This window comes from Mus caroli, unplaced genomic scaffold (genome assembly GCF_978045245.1).
Source record: "Mus caroli unplaced genomic scaffold, Mus_caroli_1 scaffold_2, whole genome shotgun sequence".
In the NCBI taxonomy this organism is placed as follows: domain Eukaryota; kingdom Metazoa; phylum Chordata; class Mammalia; order Rodentia; family Muridae; genus Mus; species Mus caroli.
Genome location: NW_028227257.1, coordinates 87,083,105 through 87,104,403, shown reverse-complemented (window position 1 = coordinate 87,104,403; position 21,299 = coordinate 87,083,105). Strand labels below are relative to the sequence as shown.

The following is a 21,299-nucleotide window of genomic DNA, read 5'->3' as shown; positions in this document are numbered from 1 at the left end:
AGTAGGCCCCAAACCCTGATGTGTGAAAAGTCTGCAAAATCCTGTTCACAGGACACACAGGTTCTAGGAAAAGCCAGGGGTAGAGGGTGCCCAGAATCCCTCCCCTCCCCTGCCCCCACCCTGTTTCTCCCATGGCAGAGCTGGAGACAGCCTGGACCTTCCCACCACATGGGCTCCACACCAAATGAAGATCCTAGTCTGGTTCTTCATGGGGTATTAGCTCCCTCACATCCAGGCCCAGAGTCCTCCCTTCTTCAGGAGCCAGTGGGGGGCGTTAGGAGGGAGGACAGGTACCAAATGGGGTTGACAGCACAGCCAAGACTCCTGAGCTGTGGTATCTGGGCAGCTGGCTCAGCACCCTGTCACTGTGAGAACTATGTAACACCTCACCTCTCTGCCAGGCTCCCAGGGAGCCTGAGGGAGTGTGTGAGAAACTATCTGTGGTCAGCAGCTATAATGCACAGGGTGTCATTATAAGAAAGGAGGAGTGGGCACCCCAAGGGAAGTGTGGGCTTGGAGTGCCCCGCCCTGCCCTCTCCAGTTGGTCACCTGAGCAGGCCCTCCCACTCTTCTCTCTCAATTTCTTTTTGGAGAAATGGGCACTGATGACCTCTACCTGGGAGGCTGATCTGGTACAAGAATTTCCTAAAACCAGCCCCAGGCAGGCCTAGCTCACACCAGATGCTTACAGAAGCCCAAAGCATCCCCCTTCTGCTGCACGTGACTGGCAGAGCCCAGCTGAGGGAAAGTTTCTGGCTTCCAGAGCACATACTGGCTGGGGAAACAAGAGACATGGACTCAGATCACATTACTGAGGAGTCAGTGGGGAAGCAGAACAGGGCCCTGCCTTAGGAACAGCGGGAAGACTCCGGGAGACTTTTCCAGGCATCTCTGGGGATCTCCCTGGGTAGGCAGTGCTGGGGAAGGTATGGCAGCTTCCCTACCCAGAAGGAAGGTGGGGTGAGGGGGATGACAGGGGCTAAAGGGTGCTGTAAGCCAGTATTCAGCTAGTTTGTGTCCTCACACAGGGACCCCACCAGCTCAGTGCTGAGCACTGGGCTCTCTGTGGCTGAAAGGAGAGGGCCTGCACCAAAGCCTCACTTCTCCATTCTGTAAAATGAGGGCTCTCCTGTGTATAAAATTCCCCACTCGCACGGTGTCTATATGGGATGGGAGGGGCAGTCATTAGGCGTCACTGGGTGGGCTTTTATTAAACTGTACATAGCCCTGCCTCCATACCACTACAGCTGGCTTCACCAAGGGCTGCCCTGCTTAATCTCCTGGGTAGACGGTGTGTCAGGAATGTGTCAGGTGCCAGCACACTTGTTGGGTGTGTGCAAGTGCCTGGGTTCAATCTCCAATGTGAAAAGGGGAGGGGGAGCCAGAAATGCACATTCTCCGCCCAGCAAGTGATAAGGTTCAGCAAGTGACGCCATGCAGCCAGGCTCCATGTGCTGGAAGGAGAAAAAGGATTCCCACAACGTATCCTCCGACCTCCACACACATCCTCCCAGCCCTCATGCATATACTAACACACAAATTATAAAAATGTAATAAAAAATACAATGTACACTCACAGACCATGTCCCCTGCCCCCTCCTCAGCCACCAGAAATCCTGGATCCTCTCCCAAACCTTCCAATGACTGGCATGCATACCAGTCACGCTGTGAGAACTACAGCCCACCTCCCTCTCCCAAGACATCCTGCCAAGGACCCACTTCTCAGAGCCCTTGTTTCCAGAAGGAGACAGGCAGGAAGAGTTGCCACAGGGACAGGGCATTAAATAGTAAAATGATCCCATGACTAGTTAATGATACCACAGGCTCCATGGGGGGTGGGGGTCCAAAGTCACACTGAAGAGAGACCTGCCTGCCTCTTGTGGTCTTAGACTCTTTTCCAAACACAACAAACTCACCGCCACACAATGCCCTTCCTGTGACCTTGAATCCAGAGACCATCAGGCCCAAAAGCCACCTGGAGGATTTCACTACTGTCTCTGTGGTGGTCAGAAGCGCTGAGAGCAGGATGCAGGTAAGGGCGAGGTGACTACTTCAGCCTCTGAGGTCATTATGAAATATTCAACTGGGGCAGGCAGGGGCTCAACAGGGGAGGAAAGTGTCTCCTCTTCTCACTTCCCAGAGCTGGAAGCCAAGCTATGGCAAGCCTCTTCTAAGCCTCAGGAAGCAGGGGTCCAGGCTCACAGGAAGCCAGTCTGATGGCACAACCCCAATCTCAGGGTGTAAACACATCTTTTATGGTTTGTTTTTAAAAGCCGAAATTGTTCACAGTGGTTATCTCTGAGTAATTATTTCCTTTAAGCATATGGTTCTGTGCACTGCCATCTTTTTCCACAAAACCACTCTTCAGTAATTAGAAAAGTTTTCCATTTGGTTTGGATGGAAACAAAGTTTTTGGGTTGTTTGTTTTGGGGGATTTTTTTGCCACTGTTGTTTTGTGGACGTATAGGTGTATATGTTGGCCTGTGTGTATGTGTGTTCACATGTTTATGGGCACACGTGCAGCTGAAGTCCGGTGTCTTTCTGAGTCACTCTCTACTTTATTTACTGAGCCGGATTCTCGCTGAGCCTGGAACTCCTCCTGTCCAGCTAGTCTAAGTCTATGCAGGCAGCTCACCCCAGGGACGCTGTCTCTGCCTCCAAGTGCTGTGGTTATAGGCAGCTGCGATACCTGCCTGGTTTTCATATGGGTCCTGGGAATCCTCACTCGTACAGGGCCCCATGCGTTCTCCACTGAACCATCTCCTCAGCCCATGAGGCTGATTTGCTTTGGTTTTTAAGTCTAGGCAATCACCCCCACCCCTTTTTAATGTTAGAATAATTACTGGGGTCCTCTCCACAGCTGAGTCCAGGCTGGGCTTACTCAATCTAAACACTGAGTCCACAAAGGTTCAAATCCCCAGCTGACCCTTGCCACTTCCAGCAGCCCTAGCAAGTACCCACCCTCCAGCTCAGGGCTGCCGGGTTCAGCTCTCATTTGCCACTATCACCACACTTACTAGCTGCTGGCTTCATGAGGGTGGGCTCTTCTTGCCACTGGGCATGTCTTCACTTGGCCCACATGGAAGCCAAGGCTGAGAAAGTGCTAGAAGGCAGGCTGGGTGTGAGAGGCCAAGGCAGGTGGATCTCTGTAAGTCTGAGACCAGCCCTGTCTACACAGTAATCCAGGACAGCCAGAGCTATGTAGAGAGACTCTGTCTCAAAAACAAACAAACGAACAAATAACCCAACCAATCAATCAATCAATCAGTCTGGCTAACGTGTGCAGTTCTGGGGTCTGGAAGACTCACGGTATGGGGAGCCCCTAGTAGTTCTCTGCTTACTGTTTACAATGTACACAAAGCAAAGAACCAGGCACCATGGGATACTGCTTCCTGGCAAAAAAAGTGGGTCTGCTGCTCTACTCTGCCAGTGATGGTTCAGCAGAGAAACTGGGCTTGGGGATCTTTTGGACAGATTAGAGCAGAACACACATCCACCTTGCCTTGGCTAGTGTGCATGTGCACACACACACACACACACACACACCTAGAGGCCAGGGTTCAGAGAGGAAGACTGTCTACATGACAGAGCATGACTCAAGGCCTAAACACCTACTCACTCGTTCTATGACTTCAAAGACCTGCTCTTCCAATGAGTCTGCCGTGTTTCTCTGTCCTCTATAGTGAAGCCTCGTCCGTCTCCCTGCAGGCACACTAATAATCCATCTCCCGAGACAGCCAGCGGGAAAGGTTTTGCTCCCCGTACATGTGCAACTGCTAACTGTTGTTACTATCAACACGTGGTGGATATGTATGCACTAAGTGCTTACTACACACCAGGGATTGTTTTGAAGGGCCGCACATGCACGTGTGTGGGAACACATACTCTTCTCTCCACTTGTTTCACTGTGGAGGGACCTCTATTGAGTACACACTTTCAGCCTTGCCCCCACCCCCACTCTTCTTCACTCCCTGCCCCAGATCCAAGGGTCACTTATCTGATGGGCTCCTCTAGGAGCCACACTAGGCTTGCTAGGCCAGGCTCCACCTGGTGCAGAGCCAGGCTGCCTGCAGAAAGCTGCCATCCAGCTGTTGTCGGCTCTTACCACCTGGTCCTGCAGCCAGGCAGGATCTGGCCAAGTGCCATCTGTGTTCAAACAAGTGACTCCACCAATTCCATAACCGACAGTGTGCAAGGCCCTTGCCCAGATCTGAAGCTAGTCCTGCCACAGGCTTGCACACCTGTGAAGCTCACTGAGCCCTCACCTGATGCCCTGGTATAAGCTTTATCAGTCCCATCCCCATTCCACAAGTGAGCGTGTTGAGGCTTAGACAGGCAGTTAAGCTGCCCTGGTGACCATGACAAGCTCCAGGAACTGCACCTAACTCCTTGGTGGGTCACACCTATACTACCTAAGACACTGTCACATATCTGGTGTTGGCTGCCCAAGCGGGCTGTGACCCAGGCACTCCCAGGGAGTCTCCTGGGCCTTGACAAGCTGATATGGACTTCAAACGAACACTCCACCCTTCCTCTGAAAGCATGGGATTGATTAACAACCAAAACCTCAATGTGACCTCAAGCTCACATAATCCATTTTCTTCAAATATGTTTCTTTTATAACACTGTTGTGTGAGTACGCTCCCTTTTCAAATTAAGTATCAAAATAATATGGGCTTCTGGCATAAAGTTCAGAAAAATAAAACTTTAAAAGGCAAAAAAATGTCTCTCATCTGCACATCTGATTATAGTAATGCACGTATCTATTTACTTGGGGAATTTATTTAGTTATTTATGTGCTTGAACGTTTTGCCTCTATGCCTAGAAATGTACTGTGTGTTGTTTGATGCCCACAGGAGCCAGAAGACGATGTCAGAACCCCTTGGAACTGGAGTTACAGACAGGTACAACCTACCTTGTGGGTTCTGGAAACCAAACCTAGGTCCTCTGAGAGAGGAGTGGGTGCTCCTAACTGCAGAGCCGGCTCTCTAGTCCCTGGTTGGTGGTTTCTTCTTGTTATTGTCACATCAATCTATCCATCCATCCATCCATCCATCCATCCATCCACCTGCCCACCCACTGTGTGTCATTCTACCATGTAGTTCCTGGGGCTTGAACTCATATCGTGAAGCTTAGAAGTGAGCGCCCTTACAGGCTGAGCCACCTCTGGATCCTACTGAACATATTTAAACAGGTGTTTATCTGCACTGGGGCCTTGGTGAGGAGTCACAGAGAGCAGCCCCTACCATTCTGTGCCTACAGAACCTCCTGGCAGCTGCTGGGAACTGGCAATCCCCACCTTCCTCCTGGGCTGGCTTGATATGGGGTAAGGCCAGCACCCAGATGTCCTCTCCTTGGGAAAAGCCCTGATCTGCCCATGTGCCTGGATGACAAAGCCACACACAGCAGCTGCAGGATAACAGTTACAGCTCTGCAGTCTGGGAAGGGCTGTGACCGTCTGAGGTTTCACAACAGGGTCTGAAAGGCAAGCTGAAGTATGAACCCAGATGCCTAGACTTGAGGTTCAGAGCAGCCTCAAGGCTCCAGTCTCCCAGGGACTTAAAGCCTGTTTCTTGTCAACAACATTGCCCAGAAGCAGCTCGTATGCAGACTGCACGTATACAGGTGCCCAGGACAGTCAGACTCTTTCACAAACATGAGTGCCTGTGTCATTGTCAAACAGCACGGCGGTCCCTTAGTGCCTAGAAAGGATGTCAAACCTGGGGATGCCCAGAGTCCCTTATGAACAGCAGTGTAATGTATGAACTATCTAAGTATTTCCGGTATTCTTTGTCATTTCTAGTTGTCACTCTGTGTCATTAGGAACTAATGACAGCTCCATAAAGCCTTCCCACACGACAGTTTCCTCCAAACACACTGGGTCTACAGCTCACTGACTGCAGATGTGGAACGCCTACTTGTGGGATGGTTAATCCTAGCTGCGAATGAGACATTATCTAGGTCACCTAGGAGACCAGCCTCTGGGTGTACCTGTGAGGCATTATCTAGACTAGGCTAATCAAAGGGAGAAAATGCACCCAGTAGGCAGCACCAATAGATGGCCTGGGTTACCACTGTAGGAAAGGAGAAAGCTAGCTGCGCACAAGCAATCCTCTCTCTGATTCCCAACTATACATACAATGTAACCAGCCACCTTAAGCTTCTGTCCTCACAGTGGCCCCTACCATGGCAGGCCGTGCCCCTTCAAACTGTGAGCCAAAATACACCCCCCAACACACACACACACACACACACACACACACACACACACACACACTGCTGCTTATCAAGTATTCTGCCTTTGCAATGAGAAAATAATGGACACACTGTGGACAAGGAGACCAGCTCTGTCTGTCCTCCCACAGGAACTGACACTGGCACTAGGGGCTATAGATGCTTGTCCAACGTGGCATTCAGCTGGCAAGCAGGGGCAGTGGCAAGCATGCTGGGGAGGTTTACGTCCATAGTCTCTGACCTGGCCTGGGGTCCCTGCACTCCCCTAGGGGCTTGGGAAGCTTCCAGAGCATGGGCTGCCTGAAGTAAAGAAATCAGCCATAGGTCTTCTCCCTGCCCCAGGTTCCTCAAGAGTTCCATAGCAGAGCTAGGATCTAAACCTAGGCCCAAAGGTCCACCCTCCAGCACCCTGTCTAGAGATTCCAGGCTCAGAACTCAGAGCTGCTCCATGGTGGGACTCCAAGCTTAACAAGGAGAGTTGGGCTAGGGCCCAAAGACACAGAAGCTGCAGCACAGGCCAAGAATTCGGGGGGTAGCACTTTCCAAACTGCCCGGGTGACCTGTGGATAATGTCCGGTCTAAGCATCCTGGAGGGCACCTCTGCCTCCCCCTAGCCCAGACACATACACAGTAACTGCCAGCTGCTTCCAGGAAAGTGTCTATGGCTTAGTGAGGGTTCACTGAGGGATACAGAGGTCCCTCACTAGGCTGGGACTGTAGGAAGTCCTCATTCCCCTCTCTGTAGAGTAAAGACCAGACTTCATGGGGAAGCAGAAGCCCTGTGTAAAACCATGAGAGCCCAGGCAGCCTACTTCCCTCCTGGTGTAGGTTCCAGGCCCTGCTTCCTCAATGTGTGGTTTCTCAAAGGAGTCACTAAGGATCTCACAGGGAGCTGAATCCAACTGAAATGCTCCCCCAAACCCCTTTATTCTGTTAGCTTCATTTCCTGAGGGTCCACAGTAGGCCCAGACACATAAATGGACAAGGTAGTCCCCTCCCAAGAGGCCTCTTTTTACCACAAACCAGCAGGACCAAAGGGAAGTTAAGTCACGGGGAGACCCAGGTAGAAGAGCCCAGAAGCACCCGGCACTTAGAAATGACTAGCGTTGTGGACATCTCATGGATGAATAATGAAGGGGCACAGAAGGCAGGGCAGAGGGCACACTGAGGAAATGTCCCTGGTAGAGCTGGAGCAAACCAGCCAGATACAGACCCTAACCACAGTTCTCAGCCACTGAGCATCTGCACTGTGCTGGGTCATCACCACCATTTTCCCGATTCACACACAGTCTCAGAAACAGTTACAGAGCTAGGAAATGAAACTCTAGAGTGTAGTGTTGGGCTATATGCCATATTATGTGCTGGGCCATGTGCCATACTATGTGCTCAAGCTCCATCGGGCAGAATAAAGGGACAGAATAAGAAAGAGTACAGTTACTCACACTGAGGGCCTTGCTCAGTCCACTGCTAAGTTCTGGGTGTGCATGTGTGTGTCACCTGAACACCAAGGAAAGGCTGGTTAGCAGCAGAGCCAGGAAGGGACTCCCAGAGAGAAGTGGGAACTTATCTACATTCACACAGTGGACAAACTACCAGAGCTGGACTTTGTGACAAGACCAGAACGCAGGCCTCTGATCCTCTCAGCTGCTTTTACATGTCTGTCCTGTGTGTCTGTCATCTGCTAACAGGAAACACACTGTGGTGCAGGGGAATCCCAGGAGTGAGTCAGGAGTAAGTCAACTGGACAAATCCCAGCTGGACCCTGCAGGCCACTGGCTTCGGGGTTGACTCTCTCAGTAAGACAACATCAGTGGCTAAGGGGAGGAGAGGAACAAACATATCCTGACCACTGGGCCCTGTTTACCTCTGGGCTTTCCCTTTTGGCTTCTCAGACCCAGGCTGGCTCTTTCCTGCTGAGATTAAACAGGTCACAACCCCATCCTGTCCCACAGAGGGGTCCAGGCTGAGCAGCCTGGGGTCTACCCACCCTTCCCGCCAGTGGCCTCTTGCAGAGCCAAGTCCTGACTGTTTGATGCTACTGATTATATCACAGCTACAACCCAGCTTCCCACAGAGGAAGTGGGCATAATGGTTTAGAGCAGAGGTCTAGGCTAAACCTCTCGACACAGGAGAACCAGCAGGCCTCAGACCCTTTAAATCCAAAACCATGCTCAGGGCTTATGCTGCTGGGTCAGGTGCCACTCCCCCCACCCAATGTATGATGATCTGACCCTGTTTGGCCCTCTAGGGAAAATGGATTGGTCCCCACGGTGGAGGGAGTTGCCAACCAGTGGGAACTTCCACTTCTAAAATAAGGGGCTCTCCTGCATGTCAAACTTCAGAGCAGCCTCGGGGAACCAAAATCTACCCCTTGTGGGAATCTTCTGCCCAAATGACTGATCCTTTACTCCTGCCTTTTCTGGGCTGAACAGGGAAGCCTAGGTACTTTTCCTTCCCATCCTGATCACCGCTAACTGGCACAGGCTCCCTGACTGGTCCCAGACTCCACTCCTTCATGGGTGAACATAGGATGTTCTTGGAGGCTACATCCTGTCACTTAACAGCATTCACCCTCCCTGTGACTACCACCCACTTAGTGTGGTTGCCTTCTGAGCCCTGACTGTGCCCCATGGGCAGGGCATAGCTGGATTCCACCACTTTGGGCTGTTTGCCATTCCTAACCTGTGGCCTCCTCTCACCAAAAGTCCCTTAGACTTCCCAGGTCCTCTACCCCTGCATATCTAGCACACACAGTGTCAAGATTTGGATCACTCCCCTGCCCTAAAACCTTCAAGGCGCCTCACTTCCCAAGACACAAGGCCAAGCTTTTCTCACTGGCATTCAGAGCCCATCTGGAGTTTATCCTTCCTACCGTTTCTACTTTAATACTTGGAGAGCCCAGCCTTAGCTAGACCAGTGGCTCTCAACCTGTAGGCTTGACCCCTTTGGGGTTAAAAGACCTTTCACAGAGGTTGCCCATGGGCATTGGAAAACACAGACACTTACATTACACTTAAAAGTAGTAGAAGTGTAGATATGAAGTAGCAATAAAAATCATTTAATGGTCGAGGGTCACCATGACATGAGGAATTGTATTAAAAAGTTGCAGCCAACTGTAGCAACCACCGAGCCAGACCAGTAACCCAACCATTTCTCAAGATCTCCATTAAGAAGCTGACCCTGCTTTTGAGCATCTCCCTTTGTTCAAAAGACCTTCTGGCCCACCTTTCTGGTCCTTAAGGCCCCAAAGGTTCCTCTCATCCTTCCTTCAAATATCTTCTGTCACATCCTTGACTCAAGCCCCTTTCCAGACGCTGAGTGACCGAAGGGTATGGGCCATTGTTGTGCCATTACTTGGCATTTCACATCACAGAATGGGAGTAGTGGGGGGAGGGTGCTGTACACACCAGGCACCGTTGGTGCTGAATGTCTTCTTCTCCTACGGGTGCACCCTTCCTCACTGCAGCAAAGTCTCATCTAATGCCACCAAAAGGCTGACAGCCATGGAGCAGGCAGTGTGCAGGTCAAAGATTAATCAGGACTGGGGAGTCCAGGCAGAAAGTCCTGCTCAACTCTAAACCCCATCCCTGCTACCCACTCTGATTCCCCAGAGATTCCTCACATATTCTGTGCCCCCCACCACCACACACAGTCTTTTCCACGTGGCCCGGCCTTCAGACAGGCTTTCCAGAGTACTTTCCAGCTGACTCTACAGCAGGGGCTCATCTCCCACCAAAATGCAAGGATTTCCCATGGGGCACCTTCCAAGTCTTCTGTGCCCAGCCCTGCTCATGCAGACCATGTGCCCTTCCTACCCTAAACGGAGCTTGCAGTGAAACTAAAGCCTCATAGACTACTGGGACTTCCCCTGAGCTAGCCCAAGCTGTGAGAGAAACTTCCCCAGGAGGGAGACGGGTTGGGGAGCCTCATAGCACCTCAGGATGAGGGTAATGCTAGGCCCATGGACTCATTAAGCAGTTTTTTTTTACAAGGGGGTGGGGGTCGTTTAAATTCAATACCCATCATCTCCAAGCTATGTTAGGGACTCAGGCCCTCCTTTGTCTAGGTAACACATTTCCTGACCCACAAAAGAACAAGATGACGTTGACGGCTGGTGTCAGTTTCTGACTCTGATGAGGTCAGGGATGGGACAGCTGCAGCTACCCACAAGCCTTCCAAACCAAGCCAAACCCCAAAGATGTGTTCATTTCCCAGAAGGAAGACAGCACACCACCTGCTCACTGACATCACAGGAGCTTTGAAGTGAGGCTTCTGGGCACCCAATGGCCTGTCAGGCACAGTACACATAGTTTCACTTAATTCTTGCTACTACTGTTTGGCCATTGCTCCCCAAGTTACAGATGAGGAAACTAAGGTTTGGAGGGGAGTGGAATTCAATTAGTCTGAATCCAACAGCCTAAATCCTTGGCACAGCCAGGACCCAGGACACACCCCACTATCAGAAGTGGAGCCCCTTCTGCACAAATACCTAATCCCTGGCACAGCAAGGAGCTCTCTTGGGTTTGGCTTGATTCTGAGCAGGTTTGGAAGGGTTTCCCCTTCTTCTCCCCATGCACCCCAAGAGAGAGTTTCTTCTGATGCTATCCCTCCAGGCTCCTCTTCCAAACCAGCTCACCTGGAAAAGTTTGGCTAGGTTTCCACTCTTAAGTCCACCCAGTTCAGTGGTGCGCTCAGAACGTGGAAGGAGGAAAAGAACGGAAACTGCCTTGCTTTGGATTTTGAGTTCCTTCCAATAACCCAGGGCAACTTAAATCGTTTCTCTCAGTGACATTTTGCGGAAGTCGCTGAGGTCTAGCTACGCAATCTGAAAGCGAGTGTACTCACACACCACTGTGACTGTCACCTGTTAGCCCTCACATTCCGCTCGGAAGCTCAACTCAATCAACTTCCTCCTTCTGGAACCCGAGGAGCTCTGGACTAGGGGCAGGGACAGGCCCGGGGCCACAGGGCTGGTGTGTGGAGCAGCCAGAACTAGGGAGTTCGGGACTCGGAGGTGAACGACCCTTTTCAGCTACTAAGTGCTCCAGCCTGTTACCTGTTGCCAAGCGGGCCCCACGGGCTTGGCGGAATGGGTCCTGCTAGGAAATCCGGGCAAAGCTAAGTTTGCTTCCGATTATCCTGTCCCCTCCCCCAGGCTTCTCTTACCTGGTGCCTGGGTTCTGGCTTTAAGTCCCGCGTCTTCAGCTGGCGCCCCAACCCGAGTCTGACTGCGCAACTTGGCTCTGTCCCTCGGTTTTCCCCCGCCACCCCCTCCCGAAGTCAGTCCAGAAGCTCAACGGCCTTGTCAGGCCACGCCACGCTCCCCGAGACCACGCCCTCGACACGCCCCCTATACAGCTCCCCTCTGGGCCCTGCGGGAGGTAGCACCGGGCTCCGCCCACCACAGCCTCCTGGTTCAATCAAACAGCCACGCCCCTTACACAACACAGGGCTGCCCTTTGCCAACCCTCCAGCTCTGCCCAGCCCTGCAGCCTGGTTCCAGCTCAAGTTTAGAGGCGAGGCCACGTACGCGCCTTGGTCCGCCTGCTTTGGGCCTCCAAGGGATAAGGCTGACCTGGGACCCCAAGTCTCTGCCGCTCCAGTCTCTTCCAGCTTTGCGGAGTCTCACCCCCTATGGTCTCCCTCATCCTTCCCACTTCCCAACTACGCCGCTGGCGGTCCTCCGAAGCCCTTCACCCCTTTGCGTCCATCACTTTCCCCAGGGGCTCACCCTTAGGCCTCCAACTGGGAGGCAACTCCCTGGCTCCGCCCTTCCCGGGGGATTCTCTGCTCCGCCCCGAGCCTGTTCCCCTTAGCAACCTGGCTCAGGGCTATAAGCCTTGGGGCCCCGACGTTGGCATTCTAGGACGGGCGTTTCCTGGTGCAACCCGGGAATGGCGTGGGAGCGTTCGCGTTCCAAGACCAGGTCTCCGTCCATGTGGAGGCGGCTGGAGCCAAGCACTTTCTGAAAATACTAACAGCTACCAGTGGTTGAATTTTTGCTAGAAGACAGGATGAAAGCCAACAGCTGTTAAAACTCTGATCTTCAGTCCCTACCACTCCTGGGCTACTTTATTTGTACCCATTTTATTATTTGCTCCCATTTTACAGATGCATAGCCCAAGCTTTAGAGAGGGGAAGTCGTGGGCTAGAGTCTAACAGCAGGGTCGTTCATGAACCATTCCAACATCTCGAATCATACTTAATACTTGTCCTAGCTTGTCTGGATTTTGGCCCTTGAAGAAGTGGCCCAGACCAGCCAGCTGTGGTACAACAGGCTGATGAAGGGGTGGCAGGAGAGGGCAGAGGGCCTGAGACCTCCATGGCTGGCTTCTTCCTTGAGAAAGTGGACTGCCAAAGATCTCCAGATGTCTGACACACCACCCTGCACTTCAGACCGAGGATCTGCCTCAGGCAGTTTACCAGGTTAACAACCAGGGCCAATAACCTGTGAACTGCTGAAGTTCTTTAGCAACACATCTCACTGGCATAGCAGCGCAAGCCACTGAGGGGAGGGTGTGAATGTGCTTGCTTTGCCAGTGGGGCGCTGGATGCAAGGCTGCCCAGTGGTTCTCAAAGCTGATCTCACCCTAGAAGCCCCATCACTGCCTGGGAACTTGTTAGGTTCATGTTTGGGGTTTGAGGCACCCAGAAACAACTCGGTGGGACACTGCAGTGGTTTGCTTTCACAAGGGTCCCAGGTGATTTCGAGTCAGCTTCGTGGTTGAGAGCCACTGTTGGGAATTGGGTCGGCTGAGACTCACTCACAGGGCCTAGGCGGACCTAGCATCTGTGTTACCCAGGGCAAAGTAAGCGCTCTTAAGAAGGGACCCACAAAACCAAAGCCAAAGCAAACAAAACCCTAATCTAATAAAAACACATTATTGATTTATGAGAGACAGACAGACAGACAGACAGACTGGCATGATGGATCAGGAGTTTGAGGCCAACTTTGGCTAAACAAGTTTGAAGCCAACTTGGGCTGCATGAAAAGGAAACAAACAAACAAACAAACAAATAAACAAAGATTAATAACAAAAAATATTGTGACGGTGGCCATTGAAAATAACTTTTTATTTACTTTTGGTCTCATGTAGCCCAGGTTGTCCTCTATTTCCTGCTGCTGCTGCTGCTGCTGCTCCAACTTTCTGAGTGTGGAGATGAGAAGAAATTGTATTTACCAAGAGCTCAGCCTAGTGAGGGACTAAGTCTGGGATGATGCTAAAAACGGAAGTCCCTGCACTTGGGAGGTAAAGGTGAAAAGATTGGGAGTTCAAGGTCATCCTTGAAAATGGGTTTTCCACCAGTGCAATGTAGGCCAGATTAGACCAGATTAAAATAGATAAAGGCTACTCCTACGCAGGTTCACCCTATCCCAAGGAAGTGGACCAGGGAAGTCACGAAGCAGGGCTCACACAAGGGGCTTTATAGGTCTTAGGTGACAGATGATGATGCGTCAGCTAGGAGCTGGGATCAAGCCCATATATGGTCAAAAGCTGAGCTCCTGGGTGGGGCACTCTTGGGTGGGTTGCCAGAAATGAAGAGCTGAGGGGTGATGAATTACGCCAGAATTTTCTCCGATCAGGTGGGGTTAAGGAACGAGAGCAGATGGGCCAGGGTGAGCAAGGGTTCCAACCACACAGTTAGCGATAGTCCCAGGTAATGAATTAATCAAACAATTTATATACTAAGCTTAGGAAACAGGCTAGAGAGATGGCTCATGGGACAGGAGTACTTGCTGCTCTTCCAGAGGCCCGGAGTTTGTTCCCAGGACCTAAGTTGGGAGGCTCAGGACAGCTTGCAATTCCAGCTAAGTTTAGGGAACATAAACTGCCCTTCTCAGATGACTGCCATTTATTCCATAAGATGCCAAGATGCCAACCTTGTTCCCTGACACTATGGATGCTCGAGCCACAGAGGCACAGTGAGAGAACAGGGTGCTGTGGTGTCCTGGCCTGGGTGCTAGATCTTGACCTTGTCTAACTTTTGCCAAGCGGCCATAAAATGCCTTCCTCCCCACCCTTCTCTGAGACCTCCTTGACCCCCAAGCTAGGATGTTTGCGATGGTGACTCACAGATGGCTCTTTGTGTGACAAGACTTGTCCTGAAGGGCTTCAACGTACACATCAATTCTCCCCAGGTAGGGAACCCACAACAGACCAAAGCATGGATACAACCCAAGTCCAACGTGGTGAACCAATGAATCTCCAAAGCACAACCCAGACACAGGTGACATCTCTGGGAACCTGAGCATAAGACACAGCTTCAGCGAGCTCAGCAGGTTGATGAGTGTCCAAGTGATTTAGTGGTCTAAATCCCTTCCAGGTATCTCAGCCTGTTTCTTGGTCTGAGTCTTCTTCTCCTTTGTAGTTAACTTGTCTGAAACTCTTTGCAGCTTTATTGCTTACTCTGAGAGGAAGGGGCTTAGTGAATCTGGTCAGTTTCAGGGACTTCCTGAAGCTATTTTGAGTTGTTTGCCTTCTTGCTTAACTTGATTCCCTGAAAGATGGGATGTTTCAACCTGAGAGGAAAATGGTACCCAATAGACCAAAGACCTAGGTCCTATCAGTCCCTCCCTAGCCCAGATAGCTCCTCCATTACCAATTTGCCCCTCCTATTTAAATCTTGTTGGCAACCCTTTCCTGTTAAGGCCACTCTAGACTAGAGATGGGGGCAGTCTAGAGTGTCCTGTGGGAAATAGGGAAGTAGATGTGCAGCTTCTGGAATTCCTGCCACACAAGGTGCACTGTCTTCTGCACTCCTGCTGAGGTTTTCTCCAAAGGCACTGACATCCTGGGGTTCTGGTCCTAGTGTGAAGGCCTCATTTAGCACAAGAAACCCAAGCTTAGAGTACAGTTTCAAAAGCATCCTCTTATGCTGAGCAGGTCACAGACCAGACAACAAAAGGTTCATCCTCCTGCCTGATCATCATCCATCCATCAGCAAGACCATGCTCCAGTTTGGACTTCCTGGATTCTGCGCTTCATGCAGGAGTTAGAGCATGTGAGGAGATCAGCTCAGGTCCATAGCTGGGTCCACCTGACTGCTTCTCTTCCTGTCCTCAGTGTCACAACAATACAGGATTCAGTCGTGAGGATACCCCAGCCCATCTGCCCATTGCTCCACACAGCTACTGCCTCCAGGAATTGAACACCTGTGACAGAGCCAATTATCTAGGGATAGAGAAGTCAGGAGGCTTGGGTTGCCCTTGAGGCTGTATTTGGGCCAGCTGAACAGAGACTCCCCCGTGTTTCTACACAGAGGCATGGTCAAGATGATCCTGTAGACATAGTTACCCCTCTTATCTGAGTCTGTATCCTTGTCCCTTAGAACTTGTGCACAGTATCTGGGACTGTAAGGGCTGGGCCTGGGTGGATATAAACCCAGCTACGCATTAGCTAAAATGGATGGATGTCCCAGTAATGTCGACTCCCTTTCTTCCAGCCTTACCTGGGGGCATTTTGCCAGGAAGATAAACAGACTTCTAGTGAGAGACTCCCATCTGGTATGAAATCCTTAGGCCATTCCAGAGGCAAAGCCAAGGAGGCTTAGAAAGCTTAGCAGAAGATCTCAAATGGCCGATTGGAGGGTGTGGGGTGGTGACTAAACTTTTAAAGAAGTATGGCCTTAGAAGAGTCCACTGTCCCCAAGATGGTCTGAAGTCACTGACAAGAGTGTGGGTATCAGGTTCTCGTCTGTGCCTGGATTCATTAAAGACCCCCAAACTTCTGCACAGCTCAAATACGAGAGGAAGAGAGTATTTTTCTCTCACTGTTATTATATTCACCCATTTTGTATTATTATAACACAATACCCGAGGCCAGGAGACTTATAAAGAACTCTGTTTCGAAACCACATCTGGTGATGTTGATTTTTGACAGGGTCTCTACCAGCACAGGGCAGCACAGGGCAGGGCAGGGCAGGAAATGCACAGTGTGTTGTCTTGGTCAGTGTTCTAAATGTGAAGAGACACCACAGCCATGGCAGCTCTTAGGAAAGCATTTGCTTGGAAATTGCTTTCAGTTTCAGAAGTTTAGTCCATTATCAAAATGGCACGGAGTATGAAGGCACACAGGCAGACAGGATGCTGGAGAAGGAGAGCTCTGTATCTGGATCTGTGGACAGCAGGAGAGACACTGGGACTGGCTTGGATTTTTGAAACATCAAAGGTCAGTCACTCCAGTGAGACACACTTTCCCCAACAAAGCCATACCTCCTAATCCCTCTTAAATAGAGCTGCTCCCTGTTGACTGAGCATTTAAATCTATGAGCCTATGGGGGGCCGTGCTCATTCAAACCACAGCAGTACACTTCCCTGTAGTCATAGAACTCAGGAGGTGGAAGAGAGAGCTTGAGGAGGTCAGGGTCAGGGTCAAGAAAGGTGGGAAGGGGAAGAGAGGAAAGAAGGAAGGGAGAGAGGAAGGGAGGGGGAGAGGAAGGGATAGGACAGTCACAGTGCTGAGCACAGGCCTCCCTTCCTGTCCCTGAGGCCTCCAGGCAGTTTGGTTTTCTCATAGCAAGGCTTCTGGTTTCTGAACACTTGGAGGGTGATGTTAAAGCTGCGATGTCTTGATCCAGCCTTGGAAGTCAGGTTGTGTCTTTCTTCTCATTCCATAGTGGAGATCATGCAGGAGCACTGTGCTCAAAGGAGAAAATGGTGGAGCCTCCTCTGAGAAGACCGAGTTCTCTCGGGGGTCCTCAAAGACATGGGGTGGAATTCCCTTTGACGAGAACTGGGAATCTAAATGAAAGTGTTTTAGAGCAAGAACAAACAGTCTTTTAGAATTTTCTAGACAGTGGAAACCCTTCCTGCCCCTTGGCCAGCCCTGTTTCCTCGGCATTGTGAACGTGAACAGATTTTTTTTTCAATCACCCTAATAATGTTCATTCTTAGGATGCCTGCTTCCCACGTGTGGGGACAGAGGTGCAGAAAAGCATTTGCCTGATATCAAGATGACAACATGACCAACACTGTAGCATCTCACAGATGATTTCTACCAGCCTTAGCTACAGAAACCGCACTCCAAGAAGAGCTTTGAATTAGCCATATCCAGAGACCTGATTCTGCGCATCCAGCACAGAACAAACACCCTTTCCCCAGAGGTCCACTCTGGATGAGAGAGCTTCCCCAGGGTGTGCTAGCCACACCTAACCAGCATCATAAAGGATGCTGGCCCCAGAGCTCACAACACACCTCCATTGCACCTCTGTGCCTGCCCCATGTCTGAGCCCATGAGTTCTCATCAGTATTGCCTCCAGTCTTTTGGGCCTGCCTGGGACCTTTACTTTCTTGGGCTGTGGAACCATAATGTACTGACCTCGAAACCCATCCTGGCTGGGTTACAGCCAGGACAACAAACTTGTTTCCACTGGAGAGCCTGGGTGCATTCTAGTAGCAGTGATTTAATCAAAGATCATCCAGACCTGATTTTACTCACTGCCCCTTGCTACCTCTGAAGGTCTGGGGGAAACACCCACCTTGGCCTGAGGTGTGTGGCTATTAGCCTTTCCAGCAAAGTGACGGTGGCAACCTTGGTTATAAAAGTGACCAGTTACAGAACCTAGCAGCCTTGCCTTCTGTCTGTGCAAGGGTGGAAGCCAGCGGCCCGAGCCGACCAGAAGATCGCCTGAGCCGAGCAGATGAGCCAGAGCCAATCAGAGGAGCACCTGACTCCCAGCTTTATATTACCAGTTTTTCCTTTTAATTTCTTCTTCTCACATATATTACATCCTGACCACAGTTTCCCCTTCCTCCCCTCCCCCTAGTCTCTTCTCCTTTCACCTTTGCTCAGAAAAGAGCACACCACTCCGGAACATCAACCAGACATGGCACAACAAGCTACAGTAAGACAGACCAGTCACATATTCTCACATTGAGGCTGGGCAAGGCCACCCAGTAGGAGGAAATGAGCCCCAAAGGCAGACAGAAGAGCCAGAGAGAGCCCCTGTTCCCACTCTTAGGACAAGACCTAGCTTAGACCCCTGCAGGCTCCCTGATTTCTGTGAGCCAGCCCCATGAGTCCTGGTCAGTTGATTCTGTGGGCCCTGTTTGTGTGGTGTCCTTGATCCCTGCGGCTACTCCAGCCCTTCTTCCCCCTCCTCTGCAGGACCCCCGAGCTCCGCCTAGCGTTTGGCTGTGGGACAGTGCACCTGTTCCCATCAGTTGCTTCATGAAGTCTCTCTGGTCTCTCTGGGGACAATAATGCCAGGCTCTGGTCCCAGCACATGCTGCAGGAATGACAAACCTTAGGTCAGGGGTTTTGTGGCTGGGTTCGTGTCCCAGTCCCTCCACTTGAGGCCTTGGTTGGTTGCAGAGGAAGCCAGTTCTGGCTCTGTGTCCCCCATCACTGGGAATCTTCTCTGGCGTCACCCTTGTAGATTCTATGGGGTTCCATTGTACTAGGCTTCCACTTCACTCCAGAAATGTCCCCCAATTCCAGTCATACTTTCCACTACTCTCTCCCTCCCCGCCCCAACCTGATCCCTCCTGTTCCCATCCCCACCCACCCCCAGTCCACCCTGAAGTCTGTTTCCTCTTCCCAGGAAGATCCTTGCATCCCCCACGAAGCTCTCCGAGTTTAGTTTCTCTATCTGTGGATTATAGCACGACGGTCCTTTACTTTGCAGATAAAATCCACTTGTGAGTGAGTGCAGTCCGTGTCCGTGTTTCCCACCAGGGTCTCTTATGCCTAAAAAAAGAGACAAGTGTAAGCATGTCAACTAATTTAATAACGGGATGCTACACTCTGCATTTCATGAAGTGTGTTCATTATTTGATGATCTCTGCACCTGGGTCACTAGTCACCTGGGTCACTAGTCACCTGGGTCACTAGTCCATCAATGCCTTCATTCACAGTTTCCTGTCAAAACTGCTTTTTTTCCCTTCGCAGGCATCAGCTGGTCCCCAAGGTGGGGTCTAGGCACTCCAAACCTTCATGAACCCACACCTTAGTAGCTGTGAGTTTATTTATTCTTTTTGTTTGTCTTGAGACTGGCTCTCTTTATTGTGTCGCTCCGGCTGTCCTGGAACTCACTATGTTAAGCAGAGTGGCCTCACAGAAATCCACCTACATCTAGCTTCTAAATGCTATCCTTTAAAAAAAAAACATATTTATCCATTTATTTATTTTGAGACAGACCGCACTACATGGACAGAGTGCTGGGATTAAAGATGTGTGTCACCATGCCTGAACAAGATCTGTTTCTATGATTTTTATTTAATGTGTGTGTGTGTGTGTGTGTGTGTGTGTGTGTGTATGAATACCGTTAAGTGTGTGGGCTCCCAAGGAAGCTAGAAGAGGGTGTGTGATCCCTTGAACTGCAGTTTTAGACTGTTGTGAGCTGTTACCGTGGGTGCTGGGAACTGAACCGGGGTCTTCTGCGTGAGCAGTACAAGGTTTGAACCCAGTAGAGCACGCCGGAAGCCACAACCCATGGCCCTCACGTTTCCTTGTGAGGGCTGCTGGGGTAGCAAAGCTGACACAGAGGAGCCCCTGCTTTGTGGCTTTTTGTGGGCACATGTGAGCAAACATCTGTTCACCTTAGCGTGGGCACACACAATACCAGATCAAAGAAACAGATCCAGCCAGGAGTTACTCCAGGGAGCAGGAGTGACTCTTAGGCAGCTGTAGCAGCAACAGAAGCCCTTCTCAGCAGGGGCGGAGTCTCAGGAAGGCTGCCTCCTAGAGCTCCTAACACACAAGCAACTTTACTGGAGTCTCCTCTTCCTGGCAAAGATACTTTATAACTGCGGGGAGGAAGGGGCCTTGGGAATCCTGCATCCCGCAGAGCATCAAGAGCCTGGATCGCCTCCTTAGCAGTCTGAATCTTCCCAGCCTCCTTCCTCCCAGTGGGAGGGGATGTTTCAGTTCAGAGGAAGCAGCTGCACAAAGCTCCCTTAAATAATTTCATGCCCAGTCCCAGTCCACCCAGAGGTAGATGAGAAGGTGTAGGAGAGGAAGAAGCAGGAAAGACAGCCCCTGCTCCCCCCAAACACCTGAGCTGGGGGTGGGTGCGCACAGCAGGAGAGCTTTCCCCAAGCCAAACCCAGGGTCAAACAAAACACCCTCAGCCTCCAGCTGGTACTCGCTAATCCCCGTGATCCAGAGAAGGCAGGCCAGCCTGGTCTACGTCGGTAGTGTCAGTAGCCCCAAAGCCTATGGTGGGGCCACATAGACCCCCGAGACTTGAGTTGGGAAAGTTTTGAGTCTGTTGCCAGCATTTGAAAACTGGGAGATTTCACATTAATATTCAACTGTATGTTTTCTGCTGTGGGAAAAAAGAAAAGGAAAAAAAAAAGGAAAAGAAAGAAAGAAAAAAAGGACTCTCTTGATGTGAGCTGGGACTGGGTAACAGCTGCAACCTCTTGGTAGACCCAGGCTACTGCTGGACAGACAGACCTGGGCTACAGACAGACAGAGGGGGCTGCTGCAGTTGGCCCACTCCAGTTGCAACATCCGGGGTCCAGATGGCCACAGCTTCTGAGCCTCTCTCACTCACTCCAACCATGTCTCCTTTCTGTCACCTGCAGGGTTCCTATGGGACATGAGTTCCTAGAGGAATCCATAGATACTGGTTACTCTACATACTGTGTCATGCAGAGTTCTGGTGTGGGATGGCTCTCACCCAGGCTGTTTTCTTACCATGTTACTCCGCACTGGCCCCTCTGTGCTGGTTTCCTCACCCTGAGCTCTTGCCCTTTACAGGAAATATGAGGGAAACAGCTCCTTGCTCTAAAACGAGGTCATCTACCTCCCCCTAGTGTCCACAGTTGTCAGTGCAGCCAATCTTCTGGCCTGTATCTCTATCATCAGGGTGTTTGTGTGTGTGTGTGTGTGTGTGTGTGTGTGTGTGTGTGTGTGTGTGTGTGTTTGTATGTCTTTTGTGAGAGACAGACAGGGAGACATAAAGGGATAAAGACAGAGTTTGTGTTTCTGAATGTGTTGTCATCTCCTTCAACCAGTTAGGGTCTCATATTAACTCCGTATGGCTGAGAACCAGAAGAAAGAATTTGGACCCCACCTAAGGCTCCAACTGCAGACATTCTCCCTGTCTCAGATCTTGGT

At 51.0% G+C, this 21,299-nt stretch overlaps 1 protein-coding gene and 1 long non-coding RNA gene across 3 annotated transcripts in view; one reads left to right on the top strand and one right to left on the bottom strand.

Annotated features, from left to right (window-relative positions):
- Positions 1-11,929, bottom strand: part of Cd82 (CD82 molecule) — a 42,725-nt gene extending 30,796 nt beyond the window's left edge. The window contains exon 1 of one of the 2 annotated variants that reach the window (XM_085834635.1): positions 11,810-11,929. The gene's annotated coding sequence lies outside the window, so the exon portion shown is untranslated. Of the gene's footprint in view, positions 1-11,400; positions 11,543-11,809 lie in introns of those variants that run through there. The other variant, XM_021184861.3, reaches the window with a different exon arrangement.
- LOC147005866 (uncharacterized) lies at positions 1,886-17,980 on the top strand. Its single transcript, XR_015046509.1, has 4 exons — positions 1,886-2,032; positions 4,857-4,904; positions 16,258-16,403; positions 17,129-17,980. It is a non-coding gene; the product is annotated as an uncharacterized LOC147005866 (long non-coding RNA).
- Positions 17,981-21,299: the final 3,319 nt, after the last annotated feature.